This window comes from Bombus pascuorum, chromosome 7, assembly GCF_905332965.1.
Source record: "Bombus pascuorum chromosome 7, iyBomPasc1.1, whole genome shotgun sequence".
Lineage (NCBI taxonomy): Eukaryota > Metazoa > Arthropoda > Insecta > Hymenoptera > Apidae > Bombus > Bombus pascuorum.
Genome location: NC_083494.1, coordinates 12,100,872 through 12,124,359, shown reverse-complemented (window position 1 = coordinate 12,124,359; position 23,488 = coordinate 12,100,872). Strand labels below are relative to the sequence as shown.

At 32.8% G+C, this 23,488-nt stretch overlaps 2 protein-coding genes across 10 annotated transcripts in view; one reads left to right on the top strand and one right to left on the bottom strand.

Moving 5' to 3' along the window:
• Positions 1-19,840, bottom strand: part of LOC132908706 (uncharacterized) — a 159,325-nt gene extending 139,485 nt beyond the window's left edge. For 4 of the 9 annotated variants that reach the window (XM_060962942.1, XM_060962948.1, XM_060962949.1 and 1 more), the window contains exon 1: positions 19,744-19,817. The gene's annotated coding sequence lies outside the window, so the exon portion shown is untranslated. Of the gene's footprint in view, positions 1-19,650 lie in introns of all 9 variants that reach the window. The other 5 variants (XM_060962943.1, XM_060962951.1, XM_060962952.1 and 2 more) reach the window with 4 other exon arrangements.
• LOC132908713 (MAP/microtubule affinity-regulating kinase 3-like) overlaps positions 17,119-23,488 on the top strand; it is a 51,066-nt gene continuing 44,696 nt past the window's right edge. Inside the window, exon 1 of the mRNA XM_060962972.1 lies at positions 17,119-17,137. The gene's annotated coding sequence lies outside the window, so the exon portion shown is untranslated. The remainder of the gene's footprint in view (positions 17,138-23,488) is intronic.

Genomic DNA, 23,488 nt, shown 5'->3' with positions numbered 1-23,488 from the left:
TGGAGGATTTTGAAAAATAAATAGAAGGTATCGTAGCATCGTATGATCGATCGTCACCAAGATCTCACGGGGATAGTATTCCCATAAGTAAGTTCAATTTTTCCAGGCTTATAATAGCCGGCATCGGTCACAATTTACAAGAATCCCAATGCGAAGGAAAAGAATCTCTCTATATGCGATCTACGCTGCGATCGAATTTAGAAATAGAAGAATTCTGTAAAATATTTTGTGGAAATTTCGATAAAAGGCTTGTGGATGAAGAAAGAAGAAACGTTAATGTCTTACTTATGACAGAAATCGTATTCATTGTACCTTGTGTAAAATACACACGCTTATCAGAAAGAATTCAAAACAAGAACTCTTCAATTAAATTTGATAGAATCGAAACTGTGCTAAATTTTTTAATTAATATTTTAGATATAAACGAACAGTGGAACGTTGCTAATGGCTGTCGATGTTGAAGCAACGTTGAAACCAACTTAAAAAAAAGACAGGAGAAAAAGATCCTAACCAATTGTTTTATTTTACATTTTACAAATCAAACTCTACCTGGCCCAAGCTATCTAAGTGATAACACATATATTCAAAAATTTAAAACCGTGTATATATAGAACGAGTTCTATATTTCACGATCTATATCACAAAATTTCTAATTATAAATTATGGTCTATCAAGCAAATATAGAACGTAACAAATTTTCAAGTAAAGTCCAACCGGTTAATTAGCTCCCACGCGGCTACCATTCGCTCCACTCTATAACAAACTCGATTGAATCGAATGTGGCTGGCCCCGTGACAAACTGTTTCGTGGCCAGCCACGGAGTCATGCGGAAAATTTTCGCGAGGAAGCCGTCAAAGCGTCCCAGCCAATTCGATACACCGATTAGAACGCAAATTCATTTCCGTGGCGCGTTATCGAAAACCGATATTTCCTTCTCTTTATGCAGCGACGCTGTGGATTCTTTGCCGATGCGATCTACTCTAAGCCAACGACGTCTCTCCACTACGTTACGTGAAATTTATAGACAACATCTATTTCCATGGAATTTCTTCGTTCCATTTTCGTACAGAGAAAAGAGGAGCAATTATTTGTAGAACGATGTTGTTCCAATTTTAATCAAGTTTCAGTACGAAAATGCGAGAAAGATTTTAACACATTCGATGCTACTAAAGTAGGAGAAGCTGATACAGAACTGTACATCGGAGTAAAATTATGTACATTATGTTTATCTCCGACCAATTAAAGAAAATCGGTCGTCATTTGGCAATCACTTCAGAAGAAAATTATAAAACGTGTACACTACAGTGAATTATTATGTTCAACGGTTTTCAAAATTATAGTATATTATAATGTTTTGGTGATCAGTAGATAAATTGCCGTATTAATACTGTTATGAACAATATAAAGAAATTATTTACAAGATGCTTGCTATGCGAAGGTAAAAGGATTCTAATATCTTTAGTAAACTCGTAACTTATCAAAAATCTGAAATATCTCACGAAATATTGATCCTCTCAATAATGTAATATCCAAACCCTGTTTTACTCAGAATACTTGGAAGAATTAATCAACGTGCAAAAGATATGCGATTTCGCGTTTAAGGGAAGAGGTATTTTTAATTTGCAGATACACATCGTTGTAATTGCGAAGTTAGCGATATGATCATTCGATTTTTTTCAATTCGATATTTAATCAAACTCAATTGCAAATTATATTTATTAATTTATACTTATTTGATATTTTGGTCTTCAAAAATTGTTCATAAATAATGCAAAATAATAATAGAAAGTGTTGCGAGCGTGAAGTAATTATATAGGAAGCATTCGCGCTACAGGCTATTAATCCTAATTTTCAGAAGACATTAACCGTAAATAAAGGCGAACACCCTTTTCTCGCGTGCACCACTTCATTGCAGATCGAAACAATTCCCTTGTTAACCTGTATCTGATTTGCGTGCATTTCCATATAAGTGCATAGTTTTGTTCCGTTAAATTGGAGTCAGTTGGAGAAGAACACTGGCATGAATATGCATTACTTCTATTCATATAAATTTGTAGAAAGTCCCGTTACCAAATTTTACTCGTGTACTTATCATTTTATTTAGAGGTTTCCATAAATCACAGATAATTAAAATGTAGGATAAATGAAAAATTGTAGATAGATGATCATAAATAACAATATATACTGCATCGAAGACTAACTAATAGAAATTTAGATTAAATCGATTTAGTTTTTTTTTTTCAAAAAAAAAAAAAAAAAAAAAAAAACAGCAACGCTCGACAGAAATTTTCGGGCAACTTGATACGTTAATATCCGATTCAACGCATTTAATATGAAAGTTTCGATAAAACTCTGAAATCGAAGCTCAGAAGTTAATTAGAAAAGTAGTCTATCCTGTTTCAATAATTATTCAGCGAAAGTTTTATCAGTAATGCAATATATAATACATGTAACTCGAAGCGGGTTACACGAAAGTATATTCAAAAATACATTCTGAGCAGCCAAGTTGCAAATATGGGACATCTATCAGATTACATCCTTTAATTTCCTGTCGTGTACATTGTGTTTCGCTCAGTTAGGCATTAACTTGGCGCGCAAACATTTGTGTTACAAATTTAAATAGTAATTAATCGGAGTGGTTTTTATTTGAAGAAAAATAAATCTGGCTGAAATTTATTTAAAATATAAATTTAAACGTACAGATAAAATTGATTCAGTGACTTGATTTCAAATAAACTTCATATAAAAATTCTTAGATTTCGTCATTAAAAAAATGTCAAAAAATGACTAAAATTCTGTTTATTACTTATGCGTAGTTCATTTGTTTCGTAATTTAACTTCATTGTTGAAAACCAATATCAAACAAGAAAACGCACTCTTTCTCGCTAAAAAAAATTATAGATAAATTAAATAAGCGCTCAAAGAAACAAATATCAAACAGTTCACAGTTGCTGTCCTGTGTAAAATTAATTTCAAAAGGTCATAACCATAAAGAACATAGACACAAAAGCACACAAAATGGACAATTTCATTGAGGAAATTTGCAACAACGCGTATATCTTTCGCTATCTTTTCGCAATAGATCGTTACAAAAATAATTTCACAGAAATCAGACTCGTTATATCAACTTCACAGAGGAAACATTTCTCGTTAACTTCTTTGGTATCATAAAATCCGGAGAAATGGCAATGTCATGAAATTTCATCGTAAATATCAAAGGACCGGAGTGAAAAAGCTACAAAGAACGGACGAATTCAGCGAAAATTCATTACTCGGGGCCATAATCTTGTACAGAAGCGTAAGTCTTCCGATATCGGAGCAGAAGTTCCAGTGAATCCTGGTCTTTGTCGAGAAAGAGTGCTCTCGCGTGTTCGTTGATTGGCGTATCGGTAAAAAATCGGTTCCAATCGCCTTTTTCCGTTTCATCGATGAGATTTCCTCTTTCACAGGAAGCTCGTGCGCGATCGAACAACGTCCACGATCTCGATGGTCCTCGGGGATATTATTAGCAGATTTTATTAGCCACCGATGGCAACAAACTACTGATTGCCTTTACCGACGACGATCCATTGACGTACAAGGCAGTTTTCGTTCTGATAATTTAACAAAGAAATTTTTCCAACAAAAGCTCATTGATATCAAACGAAGAATTTACCGATATAAAAGAAAATTGATATTAAAAATTTGTATTATCTTCTCGTAGAAGGCAGATATCATTTTGTATCTTTTAAATAGCACATTATATTTTTCTTGTCATATTCTGAATAATGCGCTATTTAAAAAACATATAGAACGACTCTTGTTTCTTATGAAAAATAATACTTCGCAAAATTAATTCGTTTTTACGTCGGAAAATTTTTCATTTGACACGATATTTTCAATGGGCTCGTTGGGAAAATCTTTTATTCAAACTGCCTCGTATAATATTGTGCTCCACGATAAATTTCCAGGACGAAATTAATATCGCAATCGTGGAATCGTAAAATTGACGAATTTAATTATTTGTAGCAATTATTTGCAGAAATGAACATTTTTATTCGTAGAATTATTTGGAAAGCTAATTATTAAAAATGCAGATTATACGGAGAATGGAGATTTTAGAGACGAATAATTTTTACAAGTCGAAAGTCATCTGGATGAATAAATTACGTGCCGAGTTGGTAATTCGAATTTTATTCATGAAAAAATTGTGCTACGATGCGCAGATCTGAATTCGTTATAGCAACGTGCAACGTTTGGATGATTCTAATCTAAAAATAATCTTTAATCATACGCTGTATGAATTTAAGTAATTAAGTTCTACTTTAAATAATTAGAAATATAATATTCCTTCCAATGTCATAATAAATGTAAATCGCGTGTCCAATTACAATGCAATTTATCCCGTACCTTTAATCAACGTCACAGATAATCTTATAAGAGATATGTCTTATTCCATCCTTCTGACAAATCAGTGAAAATACTCGTTTCTTCGGTGGATCATTTTACCATCACATCCATAACCTTACGTACCGAGTGCTCGAGCAAAGAACCCCGTGGACATGTTTTCTTTCTCTCAACAGGTGGTAGTCGATTGGAAAGAAACAGAAACAACGTCAGGATTCTCCGGAGATTGAGACAGTAACTATAGCTTATCGATAGTGCGACGATATATCAACCGATGATAAGTTTGATCACGATGAACGAATCAGATATAGGAAAATCGTTTTGACGATGAAAGGAAAAAATAGTGGAATTCTTTCTGATTTCAAATTTTTCAAATTGTTAAGGCTTTGCCAAGGGTTAGTTTTAAACCGGCTTCGCCACGCGGACGCGATTTCTCTATTTCTGGGTTTTAGTTTTTTATACGCATTTTTAATATATTTCGTTTCAGATTTATTCGTAGGCAGAAGAACTGATTTTCTAAGATTAACGAAGAATCCGCAGCTTCTCCTACACTTGAAAAGCAACTGACGCATTATGAGCTCGTGAAGACTCGGTCTTTAGCTGATGCGAGAAAGCGATGGATATTGTTTTGGATTTTCCCTAACTTGGATGGCGTGTACGTCGCTCCGATACCTCGAAATAGACTTTGCCAATATTCAAGAAATCAATTAATTCGTTGTTGTTCATCACCAACCAGAAATAGGGTTTTGTGTATCTTGTGCATCAATTAGTGCCAACGGAATGTTACAATGTTTCGTATAACACGCATAATACAAGTATTCATAAAAGGTATCTACGAGTCTACGAATATTTTCGTGAATCTATTTGTGCGTGACATATAATCGATCGCACGTTTACGATAAAAGAAAAAGAAGTTCGAGGATGAAATTTTCACTTGGCGCACTCCGTGTTGAAATCTATTTACAAACAGTTAAACTACCTTACGTCCACCTACGTCAGGAAAGGACAATCTCAGAGATAAATGTATTTCTGGGCTGTTTAAACAGAAGCTGTTTCCGTTTCTCCTGAAGAAAACAACGGTGAGATGCAAGTAGTTCAATCAATGAATACGGAGGCGGAATGAAGTGGAACAGTTTGAAACGCAGGAACGAACCCTGAGGATGTGATTATACATCCGGCCAGACGTGTCGTTGCTACGCGTGATAAACCCGATTAATAAACGTCTGATCTTAATTATAATGAGCTGGAAATTTCGCCGACCGATAACGTTCGTCGTATCGCAGCGGCTAATCAGAAATTCAGAGATCGAATCACCTCTGAAACCGGATGACGAAAACGCTGACGACGCTCATTATATACCGAGTGATACCGTTAGAAAATCGCGAAACGAATTTGCATCGTGACCGCTGCGCTGCATCGTCATCTTTACATCTACGATCGTAGAATGTCGCGTTCATAACTGAGATGGATTTGGTCTATGGTTAAGTTAGATTAGGTTCAGCTTGCGTTCGATCTAAGTTGGAAGTAACGAAATGGAACATCGTTTGTAAATATTTACGTTGAATTAGTTACATTGCGTTAGTTTTCGTGGAAGTTGGAGGGGAGAGATGGTGATAGAATGGGTTTTGTTTACAGAAATAGTAAGTAAATAAGTATAGTAGTAGAAATGGAGAATTAATAGATCAAGCAAAGGATATGCTAATTTAGGAGTATTAGAGATACGAGTATTGGCAAGTAACATGTCATTTGAATAAGCATACATTTTAGTGACGTAAAAATAAGAATCGAAGCATCACTGATACATCTTTAAATTCTCATTCTAACACTAATTAACCTAATAAACGAAAATAGTAAGAATGATTTGTGGCAAAGTTTTAAAAAAGAAAAAAGGTAATAATTCGTAAAAATTCACGATTCTAAAAATACCAATCCAAAGTTCAAAAATTTTCATTCAAAACCTAAAATTCTAAAGCTAAATTTCTTAAAATTCTCGATTCTTACATGGAAAACGTGCAAAATAAAAAAATAAATCCTCAAAATTTGAAATATTCTATAGATGAACTGTTTCCTATCAATCGCAGAAGAAGCGAAGAACTGAAAGCTGAATGAAGATAGCACTCTTTTCTTGAAAGGTGGAAGAACAAAAATTTTGGTTCAACAAATGTGATCAAATCGTGGACAAACGAATGGCGTTTTTTTTTTTTTTTGTAAAAATTCGCATTAGGGGTGCCATTTTCAGCCGAGTAGAATCGAAACGTGTGAAAGATATGAGGCTACATAAAAATAGTAACACATAATCGATGGCTTGTGCCCATAAATATGGTTCTCGTGTAAGACGGTGTTTTCTTAACTTCCAGCAAAGTTTCCCCCGAACTTAAACTCTTCTACGAAATTTTCCTGAATTTTATAAGGCGCTCCTTACCAAGTTAAGTGCTCTTAATGGATACAATAGTAAGCACTTTAAAATCCAACAATTTTTTAGCACATCACGTTTCCGTTACGACTTCTCCATCCAGTAAAAAGAAAATTGAATTTCTCGTGCTACAATTAATTTTCAAATTGAAGAACAACAGTAGAACGCACGTCAAACAACGCGTAAAAATTTAATCGAATAGTAATTAGTGCAAAACAGTCGAGACAAAGTAATTTCGATGTTAGTTGGCGTGCAATTAAGTAGGTTGCTTAAAAATTTAATTAAACGAGATACTTCGACTAACTATAAATTAAACACGCTGCCTCATTTACTTTGTTAAAGCCAAGCCTGGATAATTACACAAAATCCTTCCCTTTCGCGCGACTTTCGTTGCAATTAACCCAGGTGAAACAAATCTTGGTCGTGGAGTACAAGTATTTTTCTCACACAGTTTTTAATCGCCTTCGTGCGTGGAATATACCGAACGCTGAAGAAATAAAAGTGGAAAAATCCAAAGGTGAATTCATAGTAATCAAAAACTGAACAAAGGCTAACCCTTAACTATGTAACATTTATCGCCGAGGCAAGGCTGAAGTTTCGTTTTCTTAATAACAATCTAAGGAGGAATTCCAGTGAGCAAAGAAATCATAGAGGTGTAAGTCAAGATTCAAATGGTTTATGATTCGTGTTAGGTTTTTATGGCTTAAAAAATATTAGAAATTTTGTATAATAATTAATTGGACGATTTTAACAATTTTAAAAATGTCGATTTTAAAACGCACATTTGTTCGTTATTAGTATTTTATACTTTTCGTGATGAGTACTATGACACCTTAAATTCCTCTATCTTTTAACTCTGTATATTTTATAAGAAATATGAAAAAGTCTCAAGAAAAACTCATCACAGAATATGAATACCAAAAGTGTAGAAAAGATGTAATTTACATTCGAGACCTAGAAAGAGTTTAATTTTCACAAAGCTCGTGTGCAGATGTTGAGTTACGCAATACATGTGCAAGATTAAAATGTATGGCATTTCCTCTTTGATTAGAACTAACAAATATGTAGAAGAATAGAAGTAATATGGAAACTTATTTTCAGGATATTCATTCTTCTCATAAGTTCGAAGTTAAATAGCCTATTACGAAAGTTTCTTTCATTTCAAGAGAATTTTTACTATATCCATGAAAAATAACATAAGAGAAACTAAATTTCAAATTATATCACATTTTCCTGGAATTTTAATAAGAATTTATCTACTGTGAAAATATTTCTGTAACTTAATAAGCTTAAATTAATTAGCTACAATGTATATTTCATTGAACACACTGCAGTTGAAAACAAATAAAATAAATTGTTATATACATTGTTCAAGTTTCAATTGTAAAGTTCCGGCCAATGGAAAGTATGAAATTGGTATAATTTAATATACCACGAATTTCACGAAATCTTTAATCGTTATTACATATTCTGTGATAGAATATTAATCGTATAAGAAAACACGACATTTCATTTAATTACTTTATATTACGCGAAACGCACATCTGTGAAAATTCATATTCACGTACAGAATATGAGATTTACAAAATTTTTAAACCTTTCATACAAAATTCAAAACTGAATCTGCACATTCTAACAAAATGTCGCGTTTATATTGAAAGAGAAAAAGAGAAGAAGAGGAAAAGTTCCGGGAAAAAGTTCCTACCTTTCAAAAGTGGGAACCGTTTCAAAACTGTATCGTGTTGATAGTTTCGAATTTAATCGATCGGGTGATATCGCGTTTCCCAACCGCGGTATCAACGTTCTTGCCGGTAAAAGCATCTCGTGTTCTCTCTAACTAATTGAATCTGCCGCGTTTTCCTCGATAAAACACGCGTCTGTCCCATCTCACGAAACATCGCCATGTGTACGCTCCCGAATTCTCAAATTTCGACAGTGAACAAAAGAGAAAAAAAAAAAATTGGAAAGTTTCAAACACGAAATAGAAGTAAACTGAAAGTGGAATGAAGATTTATCGTAATTTCTTATGCCTATCGTACTGCAGATACAGTTGCAAAATAAAACGCAACGCAGATTGCGTGAAGCTATGCTTGAGAATGTGCGAAAAGAATTTATATTGTTTAAAAATGTACAATTTAAGTTTTTAGATCTTACAAATATATATATAAGATTTTTATACTTATTTTTGCATATAATTTTGTATATGTAATTTTTTTTTAAACAACTGATTTGCTACATATATCAGTTGTTAATATAATATTGAAAACATTGTCCAAATTTAAGATGAAAAAAGAATTATGAAAATGCATGAAAAAATATATCTATAAGTAAAATTTGTTCGCATTTTAATACCATCTTTTTGCAAACATCAGATAATAGAATATTAAGTGGACAAAAATAGGATGATGGATAGAATTATCACCTATATGCATTATTCTACGAATGAAACAGATGACCCTAAATTATTAGAGTTAATCGACGAACAGATCTAGATATCAATTAACTCCAATTAGTTGAATTAGCATTGAAGACTAATTAAGGACCACTGGAACAGGTTATTCCGCGTCGCGTTATTAATTAAATCACGTCACGTGGAACGAATGTTTTGCTACTAGAAAATGAAATTGCTTGATCGGTTCGCAATCAATTGGATTCGATAAATTGAATAAACAAATTGTTGTATATGTAGAAGTCTGGAATAGATTTGTTGGTAATATAATTATATTATTTTTCTAATATAAACAAACAGTATTAGCGTAGAGAAAAATAACATTAGAATAAAATTGGAATGAAAAGAGTATGGTATCGTAAAATTGAATTAATTACCTTAAAATCTAAGAATTATAGATAAATATTGCCCCTAAGATTTTCTTTTGAAAGACAATCTTCTTTATAACAAAGAATCGAAAACATTAAATAGAAATTCAAATCTCGACTTCAAAATACGCTCACACGAATCGCCCAAGCTAATTAGCCTTAAAGATACAGCAATACCATCAAACAGATTTATATTCAAAGGAGTTTCCAAGGTCGATCATTCGATCCAGCGATAATAATTAAACGCTTCATCTTGATGCAGATTAAAGCTTTCACGCTTCAACGTTTAGCACGAATTTCCATCGACTATGTAAATTCGTATCTTCGTACAAATTTCCTGCTCTTATTTGCTTTCATTGCTATCGTAAGCTAGATGAAAAAGAAGAAACAGAGTTAATAAATAATTTCTTCCAATGAGGTCATCCATGATTGAAATGGCTTTCAAGGGGAATTAAGAGAAAAATCGTTATATGCTACGGGGAAGAGCAGCAAGAATTAAAATCTCATTCGATTTTTAACGAAACAAAACTTCAATATCATCTGGTAGAAGAGAAGTGCTTATTTAATTTTCTACCGATCACAATATGATAAAGTTATTGAGCAGGCAGATATCGAGAGGAGCGTCTGAAGAGGCAAGATTATGTTAACGTAAAGGAAGAATTATCTGTACCTCGATCAAAAGGATCCATTCAAATGCTCGATGAATTCGTCTTCGCAATTGTTACGCGTTTATTTTGTGTTTGCAACTTTAAAAATAATACAACTCGTAAGGCAAAGTGTACAAATTACGTGGACCTTACGAATTCTCTTATTCCTAACCTTATTCCAAACAGTAACATTAAATTTTTCGTATTTTAATCGCGAAAGATACTTACATCCATCTATTGGGTTGGCAACTAGGTGATTGCGGATTTTGTCAATACCACCTAATGACAAAATCCGCAATCGCTTAGTTACCAACCCAATATATGTTCAACAGCCGTAAACATTGGTATAAAAATTGCCACGATCATTTCCTACGAAGTCTAGAGATTGAAAGAGAAAGCTGAGCAAAAAATAAAACGAATATTCCACATTAAAGGACTAAGTGGAAAAGCAAAGCAATAAAAGGGATTAATAGCTAACAGTTGCGAAGTTACAACACGAGTCGGCTGGAAAGTGGAAAAGACGAGGTGTACAATCTGGCCGGTTATTCGATTTCAACATGGTTGCTCCTTTTTTCGATACTTTGACCATCGTTAATTAACGGTACCATGGGAGATCGTTAAGTGAATTACTCGCAGAAATGCGATTTAACGACGATGGTATCGGGTTCTCAACAGAAATTAACGATCGACCAATGAACGTGGGAGATGATTCTTAACGACGTGTCGACGATGAAATCGACTACGGGAAAGAATCTCGGACGAAGGAAATCTCATTTCGATCGCATTTCATCGCGTTTCTGCTTAATTTCTGGTCGCTTCAGTCGTTTTCAAACGCGATGATGTAGCAATCGGCTGAAAACAGAAAGAATCCAATACTACGAGGATAGAAAATTTAGAGATCCAACACGAAAGGAACACAATGTAATAATTTTACAAAAGAACTTTAAGGAAAATAATCTTACTTGGATCATTCGCTATTTAATTGTTATTGTTACCAAAGATTAAATTTGATGGTAAACAGCAAACATTTTTAAACCTTTAATCTTATATGGGAGATTCAAGATAATGATATAAATCATTAAATCTTTAATTTGATATTGAAAATTGAAAACCGATAAGGATAGAGATAAATGTTGATAAGAAAGATCTGTATGCTTCCAAATATTAAAATACGTCAGTATACATATTCACGAGAATTTGGAAATTCGTAAGGAGATTTTCGAAACAAATACAAACCTCGAATATCGTTTTCTTGTGAAAATTACGCTTACAGCATCATTTTCCACTGAATTTCTCGATTAAAACGATCTTAAACGGTAGTATCATCCGATTTTTATCATTAAAGCGAGTAAGAGTATTTCTATGTGCATGTAGAATCGAACAAGGTGTAGCCAGGTGGCGCGTTAATTAGAACGAGCTCTACTTTGAATCTCAAACGACGATGTGTATCATTAACGATACACCGTTTAATGCTTGCGCGATTTGTTTCAATTGTTCGTTGAGGAAGCCAATTAACGACGAGTGTTACAACACCAGGCAACATCTCTTTCCTTTCTATCGAGAAATCGAAATTCAGATAAAATTTTAATAATTGATATCGTTGGTAATACGCGAATCCTTGATAAAAAAATAATTACTTTCTTAATCTTTCATTCTAAATTCTTCGTTATTTTATTATACCATCAAGGAATTACGAATCGTCTTGGTTTATTCCAGTGAAATAAGTGGAGCAGACAGAATCAAGCAATAATGGTCGCAGTATGTTTAAGTGACCGTGACCGCAGTAAATGCTTCGAAAAATCTTCCGATTTTTCTTAGAAAAACTGTCGCTAAAAACAGATGCTCTGAACTACAGTATCCTCAATTCGAATATACAGATTTTTATAAAAATAATTAAAAGAAATAGAAACTAAATAGAAATTTGTTTCGCTTGTTAAATATTCTAACAAGTGCTATACTTTGAATATTTTATATATTCTTGCATATTATGTAGATACTATATATTTTTGCACGTTTCAATTTCTACTAAATACCTATTAATCTACTAAGAAACCTATTAATCTACTAATCGCATTCCATGTCAAAATTACTCTAATTATACGGTGGATAAAGTCGTCGACGTGGACTCTCTTAGTTTTCATCTCGCAGAGTTGCTTTTATCGGGGCGGATTTAAAACAGATTTCGTTCGCGGAAAAGAGGCGAAAAGCGATCGATCGACGTACGGAAGGAGCCGCGGCAAAAGGAGATCTGGCAAATTACCATATGCATTCGATGTCTCCAATCACAGGCTACGTGATTACTCCGGAAGGAAAAAGTTCCATTCCGTGGTTGCCCGCGAAATTGCTCGATCGGAATCCTCTCCACAATTTTTCCGACATGCACAATTTCAACGACTCAGACATATTCTAATTTTCGCGAACGTATTCGTTTCAATAATCCTGTTCAGACTAGCCAAGTCGCTTGAAGTCAACCTTATGTTCATAGTAAGCAATTGTATTTGATATTCTTCGCACGAATTTCTCTATTCTTATTGGTTCTATACGATATCCGATGCAACAACACGTTGTTCCATTAGTATATTATCAAGATTTAATAAGTCTCGTTTAATAAGAACTGCTTCGTACAAATTTTTATCTCCTTCTGTATGCTAAATTCAAATATTGGCTACATCTTTCAATTTATGAAATAAATGTCGTTTCCTAACAACAAAACCTAGGCCTGTGATACGATAGAATTGTAATAATGGTGACCTCGAATGAGACAGCGTATTGCATTCGTGGTGCAAGTCAACTCAATTGAATTAAGCAGCTATTCATTTCCAGACATTAAATTCAAGTAGGGAAATTGTGATAAGAAATTATATGCACGCATATCAGAAAACAATTATAACAGTATTTCGACAAATCAAATTTGGTGTGACGAAACAACATGTAATGAAGTGAAGAAATTAAGAAATATTGGTATTGACCAGATCAGCTTCTGAGAGACCCGTGTAATGTATGACACATGAATATGAATATGAAGCAAAAATTCCTAAATGTTCATCCTTTGTATCTTACATCCGCTGTGACAAGGAATGTCTCACCAAAGGAACTAAGACAAGTGCCTAGCAAATTATTCCTTGAATACTTGAATGAACAAGGAACCAACAGGTTTTCCTCCACCTTTCTTCCTCTCCGCCAACGCGTCGAACTTAACGACTCGACCGATCGATCGAAAAACTTTGACCCAGTTACGTGTTTCACCCTCCGGAACAATGAGTGAAAAAGTCGGCCTGAACGTCGACCCTGCCACCGTCTACTAGGAATCCTGCATTGTTTAACACTGAGGAGGAACGAAACGAAGTCACAGAAACGAAAGCAACGACGAAACAGTGGCGAAATATGTTCAGAATCAAAGCGTGTTCTCGACCGCTTTTCACAACGAACAATAGACCTACTCATGGAGCACGAGGACCTGTTTACGATACCTGCGTACGACGTAACTTTGCTCTCACAAGTTGAATTTAGCTCGTCTCACCAGATAGAAAGCGCTGCACCCTATATTCGGAGTTTAAGTGGGCTGGCCTGAGAGTAAGAGCAAAACTGGAAGCTATTAGTTTGATTTCTGACTACATTATGGAGGTGGAAAGAAATGGCGAAGCGCATTACTGATAGAATCTGTGATGTGAGCATAAGATTTTTTTTATTTCACCTATTTCTTATTCCTTTTTTATCCGCTTAATGATCATGTTTATGATATATAGGAACATGAATTATTTCTGATTTAGTTGATTATTTTAGCCATTGATCTTTATAGATTTCAGCTACGATATTTTATAAACTAAAATATCTATATATCTTCTAAAAAATATATTATACTATACCTACTTGCATTGTTGATTCCTTTACTATAAAGGAAATTTATTTTTATCGCTCCTATTAATAAATCGAGGAGAAATTTACGTTTTAAGGAATTAATTCAAATAATTTTAATTGAAGGCTATTAAATATCTGATGGCATTATAAAAGTAGAAGAAGCTGCTGAAACAGGTATTACTACTCGCTATATTAATAAAATTTAGGATGTGATTCTACGATCTTTTTCTATTTAACCTACTTTCATTTTGTTTAATTGAAATAATTTTAATTAAAGGCTACATCAGTTCAATTTCTGTCGATGTTACGAAGATGGAAGAGGCTAGTGAAGCCTATTGACGATCAAATTTAGCGTGTAATTATAGGATCTTATTATTTTACCTATGTTTATTTCCTCTCTATCTTCTTTCTTTCTAAAAACGAATTTAATTGAAATCTATTGCTTCTAACGTGAATTTTTCTACTGAGAACTCTGTTATGTCTGATCGTCGACACGATCCTGAAATCTCCCAAACGAGAAATTCACTCTCTTGATTTCTCTTGAAAAGAATAGAATATATTGGTTATAACTTTGACGGGGCACGTTATTGTCACACATATACACACATAAAGTAGTATTTGTGCACAGTTGTTTGTTGTGGTTTACATTCATAAAAAAAGGGCAGGGGACGGTTAGTGCTGTCAGGACAACACACGATTCACGTGTACGCAACACCTTGGCAAAAAGTAGTTTCCAGGCACAGAGGTGTGTGTGGAAACACTTCTCGAGGCTCAATTCAAAAAATATTTGTATTTCATATCACTAAAGAATAATTTCCAGTATTAATAGAATTTCATATGATTTTACAAATTCAATATAACTCTGAGATAAGAATTTTCATATTGAAAAATTGGTAATTTATGATAAGATTGTAAGAAGTAACTTTTTATAGTATTAATTCTATGACGATGTATTTCTTTTTTTGAAGCTGATAATTTGTTTATGATTCTTGTGTATAATTTATTTTATTCGGGATTAATTCTAATTGAATGAATTTGAAATTGCAGAATTAAAGTTTAGGCTTAATCAAAATTAATTTGGATAATATTAGTAAATAATACTTTTACATTATAGCTACATTAAAAAGCAATATTTTTGAGTGACATTTGCACTAAAAAGTAATTTCATAAGACTGACTCGTTTATACTATTATCTCTCTGAAATTTTTATTCCGAGTACTTGTTAATTCACTAGAAATCGATACAGCTATTTGATGATATAAAATCAGCTTTTATTCGATCATTTAAATAAAAGTTGTAATGAAACTATACTTAGGTTAACTGAAAGGTTAGGGGAGTAGAAAGTTTTACAACGCATGAATAGGCACGAAGTAGGAATGAACGAACAACATGGCAATTTCATTTGCTCAAACGCGATGCATGTATAAGCAAACGCTTTGCACTCTAAATTTTCTTTATCGATTTATTATTACGCTTTGACAATTTTCCTAGGACGTTCAAGTTCGCTTATATTTAGTTTTACAATATTTCGAATTACCGTGTGGTCGAAATGTTTCAATAAAGAAAATTTTGAGGATGAAAGTTAAAATAAAATAAAGAAAAAATTAGAACAATATTTCGATATAAGGAAAACAATTTAAACAAATATAAACTTATTGAAAAACTTACATTTAAATAAGATTCTTCTCAGATCCAATTATGTACTTTGAAACAAAAATTCTTGAATCACACTTTCACATTTTTCAACATTTAACGATACCCGCTATAACTTCTCTAACAGCGGAACCCTTTTGAAATATATCGTTAGTAAAAGTCTATAAGTTACAAGTTACGAGTTATTAATATTAATAAAGTCCTCACTATGTAAAATGAAGTAACAAAGTAAATCATTCATTCGACTATCCGGTTTGACGTAAATTTGCAAAATTATGAAAGAGAAATATAACCTTCATCTTGTCACTTGCCAATTCACTAACATTGTTAGTTCGTAATCTATCGCGCAAGAGGGCTCAGCGATCACTTATTCTCCTCCGATATGACATCATAACTAGCCCTGTCGTGTCAAGTCCTGTCCTGAAGTGCTCCAGCCATTATAAATATTATCATAATTTCGCTCTCAAATAACACGTGGCATCAAGTGTTTCAATAATCTTCTATTACATAATCTACGAATCCAAGGTTCAGTTGTTCATTAAAATATTTTGCAAGTGTTTCAATAATGTTCAATTAATTTAGAATCTATAGTTATAACCTATAAACTCAAATGTCTCCAAGTTGTTTAGTGAAATATCCCACAACCTCGTCGTACAAAATAATATTTAATGCAACAAAATCTCAACGCAAACACACAAAAACGACATGCTACACGTAAATAGTTACATACATAGTAGGTATATCATGTTACTTCTCACAATCTTAATCAACACAAAAATAACACGAACGTGATCTTCACCTTTGTAGATTCTACGTTTCAAACAATTTGAAACCTCGAAGACAATTGTATACAAACAGTTCTTGAATCGAACCGCGAATGTCATGGTCGAGAAATCTCGTGGAAGACGAGGGCTGGGCACACGAGGCAGTGTTTGCATTTTGTATTGTGCAAAAGCAAACAAAGGATCAAACGGTGACACTGTCGTTTATAATCTCGTTCTGCTAACCGCGTTTCCTCGGATCGTTTAAAAACAGCTACGGGGATGGTTGGTAAAGCATCGTTCCCCGATATCGTCGAAAGAACTGTGCCATATTGGAGGACCTTAATTTCGAATAATTGCGGAAATTCTCCTCCGCTCGCTGAAAAATTCGTTTTCGATTAAACGTACCGCGTTCCGCGTTCCGCGTTTCGCACGCGCGAAAACTCTTTGAAAGCACTTCTCTCTGAAAACGTTCTCGGTATGGATTAATTTTGAAAAATTGTGAAAAAGTGGTGAAATACAGAAAAGTTAAATTGAAGAGTTTTTCATATGGATGGATTCGGCTTGGCTGGCAAAGATTTTTTGAATTTACAAGTCTTCAGGTATGACGCACATATGTTTTATTTATTTTTGTATTTTTGTGTTTGTACGATATACGCTGTTATTAAAATTTGGGATTATTTATCTTACAAGAGGCGAATTTAGATTGTTAAATAGAAATTTTAATAATAAAGGGACCCAAATTTTTAGTAGAAAAAACAATAGTGCTTGTGTTGGAACTTTTAATATTTTAAATTGTCAAGTAATTAAGTTGCGATAATATTTAAGATTGACGATGAGAAATACATAAAAGTTAAAAATGAGACTATCCGAGGATAAACTTTTAAAATATCAGAACTGACAGTTTTCAAAAAATAAATACGTTATTTTTACGTAAATTACGTAAAAATAAATACGTAATTCTACGTGATTAATAACTTGACTATTTAGCGATCGAAACAGTTACTCTCTCAATTTATTCCTCTCTTTTCTTTGATTAACAATTAACGTCAGTTAATTTGTTACAAAATTAATAGCAACAGCCTATAAAATGTATTGCGTTCTATGTGATTACGTTTAGTTGTTTATATTATATTAAAAGTTCGATTAATTTTATTTTTCGTATAAATCTCAACAAATCATGGATCTTTTCTCATTCCGGGAGATAATAAATGTATTACGATCGATGTAAAGTTATAATCTCGGCTATCGGGTGCTTATAAAAAGAGAAAGTGCTTCCGTATCATTAGCCGGTTACTCGAAATGATTTAATAATAGCACGAAGGGAATCGATCAAAACGTGAACCCACAGAAGTTTCACTACGATGCTACTATGTAATGTATAAGAAAAATTACATCGTTTAAATCTCCAACGAAATATATATTTTTTCAGAGACAAAAATATCTTTTATCAAATTATATCGTTGATATGCCAGAAGAGTGACGGTACTACATAAAGTAAATTCTCCAAGAGGTTAATTTAAAGTACAAAATAATTAATTATTCAATTATTTAGTAACGAAACAATTTTGTTTTTTTTGTACAATCTAGTTGATATTCTTTGAGTTGTATGTTCTTGTAACACTTTCTACTTAGATACATTACAATAAAATATTGTTTATACGTATCTCCTCCATATACTTTACGTCATTTTTGTTTAATATTTATAGCATTTTCTCGTATTATTGTCAGTCAGTATAGTTATTACATAATTGAATTGAAATAAATTATATTCTTATAATTTATCTAACTAAATAAATACAGAAATTTTAAAAGCCGTTCACTCTTTTATCAAACCGACGATATAATGGAAATAAAGCTTCATCTGTTCTTCGAAATAAAGAGAACATGCGTTTAAAATGTAATTCTTGGCTAGTTTCTCAAGATACATTCGAAAAATCTTATATAAGTTCCGTTCGAGATCTTCAAACTTTTGCACGATGTAGGTTTTAACAATATCAAGAAAAAAAGACAAAGAATAGACAAATAGCGAAAGAATTAATCTTGATTCCGTGGCCCATGGTTTATCCACGCGGTTTAACGTGATTTCACCCCCGTCGTTCCATGAGATCCTCCGCGAAAACATTTAGAAAATCGTACGACGAAGTGTAAAGAGCCGCGCCGCTGAATCAACTCTTAAACCGATCTACCACTCGGTGAATAATTCGATCTTTAATCGAGGAAATCGAACGATTAACTATCTTAGGAATCCACATGCATCCTTCGAAGAATAAAAACTTTTGAAATTTATTCATCGTCAAATATTTGCTATGTCTCACGACTGGAATTTTCTTAAAAATTTCTCGAAAAATTCTCGAAGACCATTGATTATTTTTTGCAAAAACTGTGGTAATATATAATATTAGTAGCTTAGAAGAATTTGTAATAGTTATGAATTACAGAAATCTTGCAATTGTTATTATGAATGAAGAGATTTGGAAATCTCTTTAAATAATTATCAAGAAATGTATAAAAAGTAGAAAGTATATTATGGGTAATTTAATAAAAAGTTCAAAGGATATTTATCAATAGTGTGCAATTTAATTTCGATTCAGAAAATTCTTTGTTATCTCTGGTAATCTTTGCAAAAGCAATAACAGGAAGATCGCTGAGCCAAAAGAATTTAATTACGGATCAAAGAAATCTTGCACTTGTTATGACCGAAACAATCTTAAAGAATCCTTTGGTTACCAACAAATATATAATTTCACGTTATTATGTATATTCCAAAGAAGACTTATTTACAGTTCGAAGAACCTTATACTTGACAAGAATATGCAATTTAAATATGGGTCAAAGAAATCTTACAATTGTTGTGACCCACGATATTTTAATGAACTCTTTAGTTATCGTGTATATAGATAAGTATACATATAATTCTACATTATTATACACCAAAGAAAATTCACATCTAGTCCAAAGAATCTTCCATTTACCAATAATATATAAATTCACGTATTGTGTAATACATAACTTTACGTTTTATATAATCTGGAACTGCTATCTTACCCGTAATGCGAAAGAAAAAAGAAGGTGGACGAAAAAGACCGTGAATGAATCTGTTAATATCACATACCCAGTGAATCCGGTTTAAGAGTGGACGAAGGACACGGCACAGAAAGACAGAGAGAGAATGTGTGATCAGCCAGGGTGAAGGAGATTTACTCACGATTATGTTGCACGTTTCGTTGATGCGGCAGGACTGTCGTCGAGGGTGGAAAAGCACGTCGGACCGGCCGCGAATGAGGCTCTCTCCTCTCTCGACGCGCATCGCGCAGACGTGCTTCTCCAACCCCCTCTGCATTTACGTGTACACACGATAAACGCGGGGAGCAGAAGGAAGATCGCTCAGCGGTTTTCTCGGGGCTGATACAGCGGGACAGAACAACCAAAGGAACGTCAAGGGATCGTATCGCGAATATACTTGGTCAAACATACACGTGCAACTCCGCGAAATATTCTCAAGCGCAGAAAAAGCGCAAAGAATTGAAGCGGCTTGAATACTCAATTTTCTTTTTTAACTCGTTTAGGGCTGAATATTATGACTCGACGGTGGATGGTTTTACTTTAAGTTTTTACTTATGAATACAATTAAATAAAGTAAAATTTAAGGAGAAAGTTATTTCGTGAAAGGGATAGATCCTAGTTTGAACGATGGTGGGGGATAGGTGAATCTCTTTTTCTGCTGACTAACTAGATTTGAATAGAAATTCATATTCTTGTAAATATAATTAAAAGGATATATTATATTATATTATATTATATTATATTATATTATATTATATTATATTATATTATATTATATTATATTATATTATATTATAAATTTTGCAAACGTAAAGTTATTTTGGAGAAATGTCCCAATTCTCAAGTTTACTTTTCAATTTTGCAAATGAAAATAATTATTCTGAACATTGGAGTGGAACTTGTGTTTTAATACAGAATGTAATAAAGATTATTTGTTGGAATTTATGTACAAACGAGTACTTCAAATTTTCAAACAAAAATTTGAAGGATGATATTTGCAATGAAATCATCACTTTATACAATGGGATATATAATATCACTACAGATTATTGGATGCAGAATATATATAATATATAAATAGAATAATTAAATCTAATAATTGAAATAGTAATATGACTTTAAAAGTATATATTGTAGAACATTCTTCGAATTCGTATAAAATAGAGAGTTTAGAGTAACACGAGATTTGAGAAAGTTAATTTTTTAAGAATCTTTAATAAAAGACTGTTCAATTTATATCGCTTAAATATTAGAGAAAGGATTAAGACAGTTTTTAAATCATAATATTCTTATTAAATATTACAACCTTATTAGGTAAAATAATGACAGTTTCATTCCAGGAAATAGTTCATTTCTAAAGCCAATTTCCACAGATATTTCCAGATTGATGATTCTGAAAGCTTGTCACCCTTCTATTTAATTCTGAATAATTATAATATCCAATGAAATGCAAAAAGTTACTCGAAGCTAGAATTTGATAAATCCTGTTACTATACCCAAGACATAGTAACATGACATATTACATGTATAAGATGGCGTGTAACATCTTGCGCGGCGACGCGACGTGGAGAAATACGTGCGATGGAAGAACATTTCCGCAGATTTGCTGCTCAATGTTCAGGGGAATCGTAGTGAAATTTGGGCGAGTGACCGTGAGGAATTGGAACGCAGGTTTTAAAGGGCGTTTCCGCTTTAAGAATCCTTTCGGCGAACTCCTGAAAAATATAAAGCAGAATTCGAGTTACTTCGTTGCGCGCACGAAGAAAGCAACGTTTATTATCCGGTCGATTTTTGTCGCAAACGGTTTATGCGTTGAAAGTACCATATGTTTTCTATCTATAGTTTCCTGGCTACATTTTTCCCGAAATTTCTTTCGGAACAGCGTCAAAACAATTGAAAGATCGTAATAAGATTCGTGAAAGATATATTCGTGTGTTTTTGGGAATAAACCGTTTTCTACTGTACAATTACTTTTCTATGAGAATAAAATTGATAATTCTCTTTATGAAAATGAAAATTTCGGAAGAGTTTCAAAACAAAATATCGGAAGATTGTAGTAAAATTCGTGAAAGAGAAGCATATTTCTTGGAAATGTTCTTCTCTTATGTTTCGCGCTTTGCAATACTTTCTGATAATTCAGTTGAAAAATGTTTCAACAATAAATAATTCTTTTTACTAAATACACATGGGGTTAAAAGACGTAGTCAATAAAAGCTTGATTTGTAATAAAAACGTAATGAAACGTAACAATCTACTTCCTTTATTTCTGTAAACGAAGGGGAAAGTTATAGAAGTTCGAGAACTTTCATGTTGAATGTGTTGATTCGTAAAGGGAAGAAAAATCAATGAACCTGTCAATTATTCAGCCGGTTGCAATAAAAAGAAACATCATGATCGTGGGATACTACTGGATGTTTTTACTCTTGCTTCTTCTCCGAAATGACATCACTAAGTCTTCCCTTTTACGTGGGTATTCGGCTCGATTTTACCGCTCTACTCAAGACTCCTAACACACTGGCCGTTCCCAAAATTTACTTTTTCACCTGACAAAAACATACGGTTTAATTTAGAAACAGGATAGAATATAGAAAAAGATCTGCATTCTTTAAATCAAAAATTTTCTTTAAAAATGTATATTGTTTATTTCATAAATATAATTGTATTTACTATAACTTGAGAAAATTAATAACACTGTATGAGCAAAGAAAATTAGTTAAAAACCTGCTTGATAATCGCAATTTTTGTTATAGATTAATTATTTTTTACATAAAAAGGATATTTTTATTCTTTTAATTAAACATAATTTACGTATAATAATTGCATATATAGATATAATAAATATACATTTATTATACAATTATGTAAAATTACATGTAAACGTTTATACGATAAAACTATAGAAAAAGGACTTTTACATTAATTTCGCTGATTTTTGTGTATGTTATAAGAAGGGTCCTGAGTAAAATGCACTTTGTCCCAGGCCTGGGATAATCAAAAGTTACGAGAGAAAGAAAATTAAATATATTATGTTACATTTGGTCTAATATAAGTTGTTTTTCTTATATGATATTAACCTTATTCTAGACAATAATTCAGTGTTTACATTTATTATTCCCAACCTTTGTTTCTACGTGTGGCCTCTAATACTGTCAGTGTGATGTTGTTATTCGTTCTTAGTGTGTCTTCAGATATTCGTTCCTTTGTACAAGCATAAGACGTAACGCATAAAATATACTCCTTCCTAAATCATCATCAGTCTATTATGACCTAATCTAACCGAACCTAATCCATTTTTAGTGTGTGATAGAGCATCAACGAATAAAGGCGAAAAATTTAACCGCGATGCCAATAATTTTATTATTTTGTATAGAAAAAATATCAAAATCTGTGACGAGGACATATCCAAAGATCTACGAATTCTCTGCTCCGAATACTGATCTTAATCTTTTTTCCTTTTTGATAATTAAATCAAGAATCCTCAAGGCACTGTTCGTCTGTTCAAGACAGAACCTCAATTTTCAATTTTTGGTTTTCTTGTCTTCTTTCAAACTACAGATTCACTGAAATAACTTTTAAGAAAGTTACAGGTAAAAGGAAAATATAATGCTGGATATGACGAAAAACAAGAAAGAATTGAAGGGAATGCTCTTAAAGCTTAAGAACATGGAGACAATAGACGTTCAGCCGTGGGTAATAATATTATGCGTATCGATCAATAGGTTGGGAACGATGAAAACTGCATATCATTAGATATTCGATCGGCTTATTACCTATAAATTCCACCTATAACTTCCTTAATCGAAGAAACTTTCTACCCCTGTACGTGATGGAAATCCATCAGAAAGATAAGATAAGAGTACAACTTCTAATGAAATGTTTATGGAAAA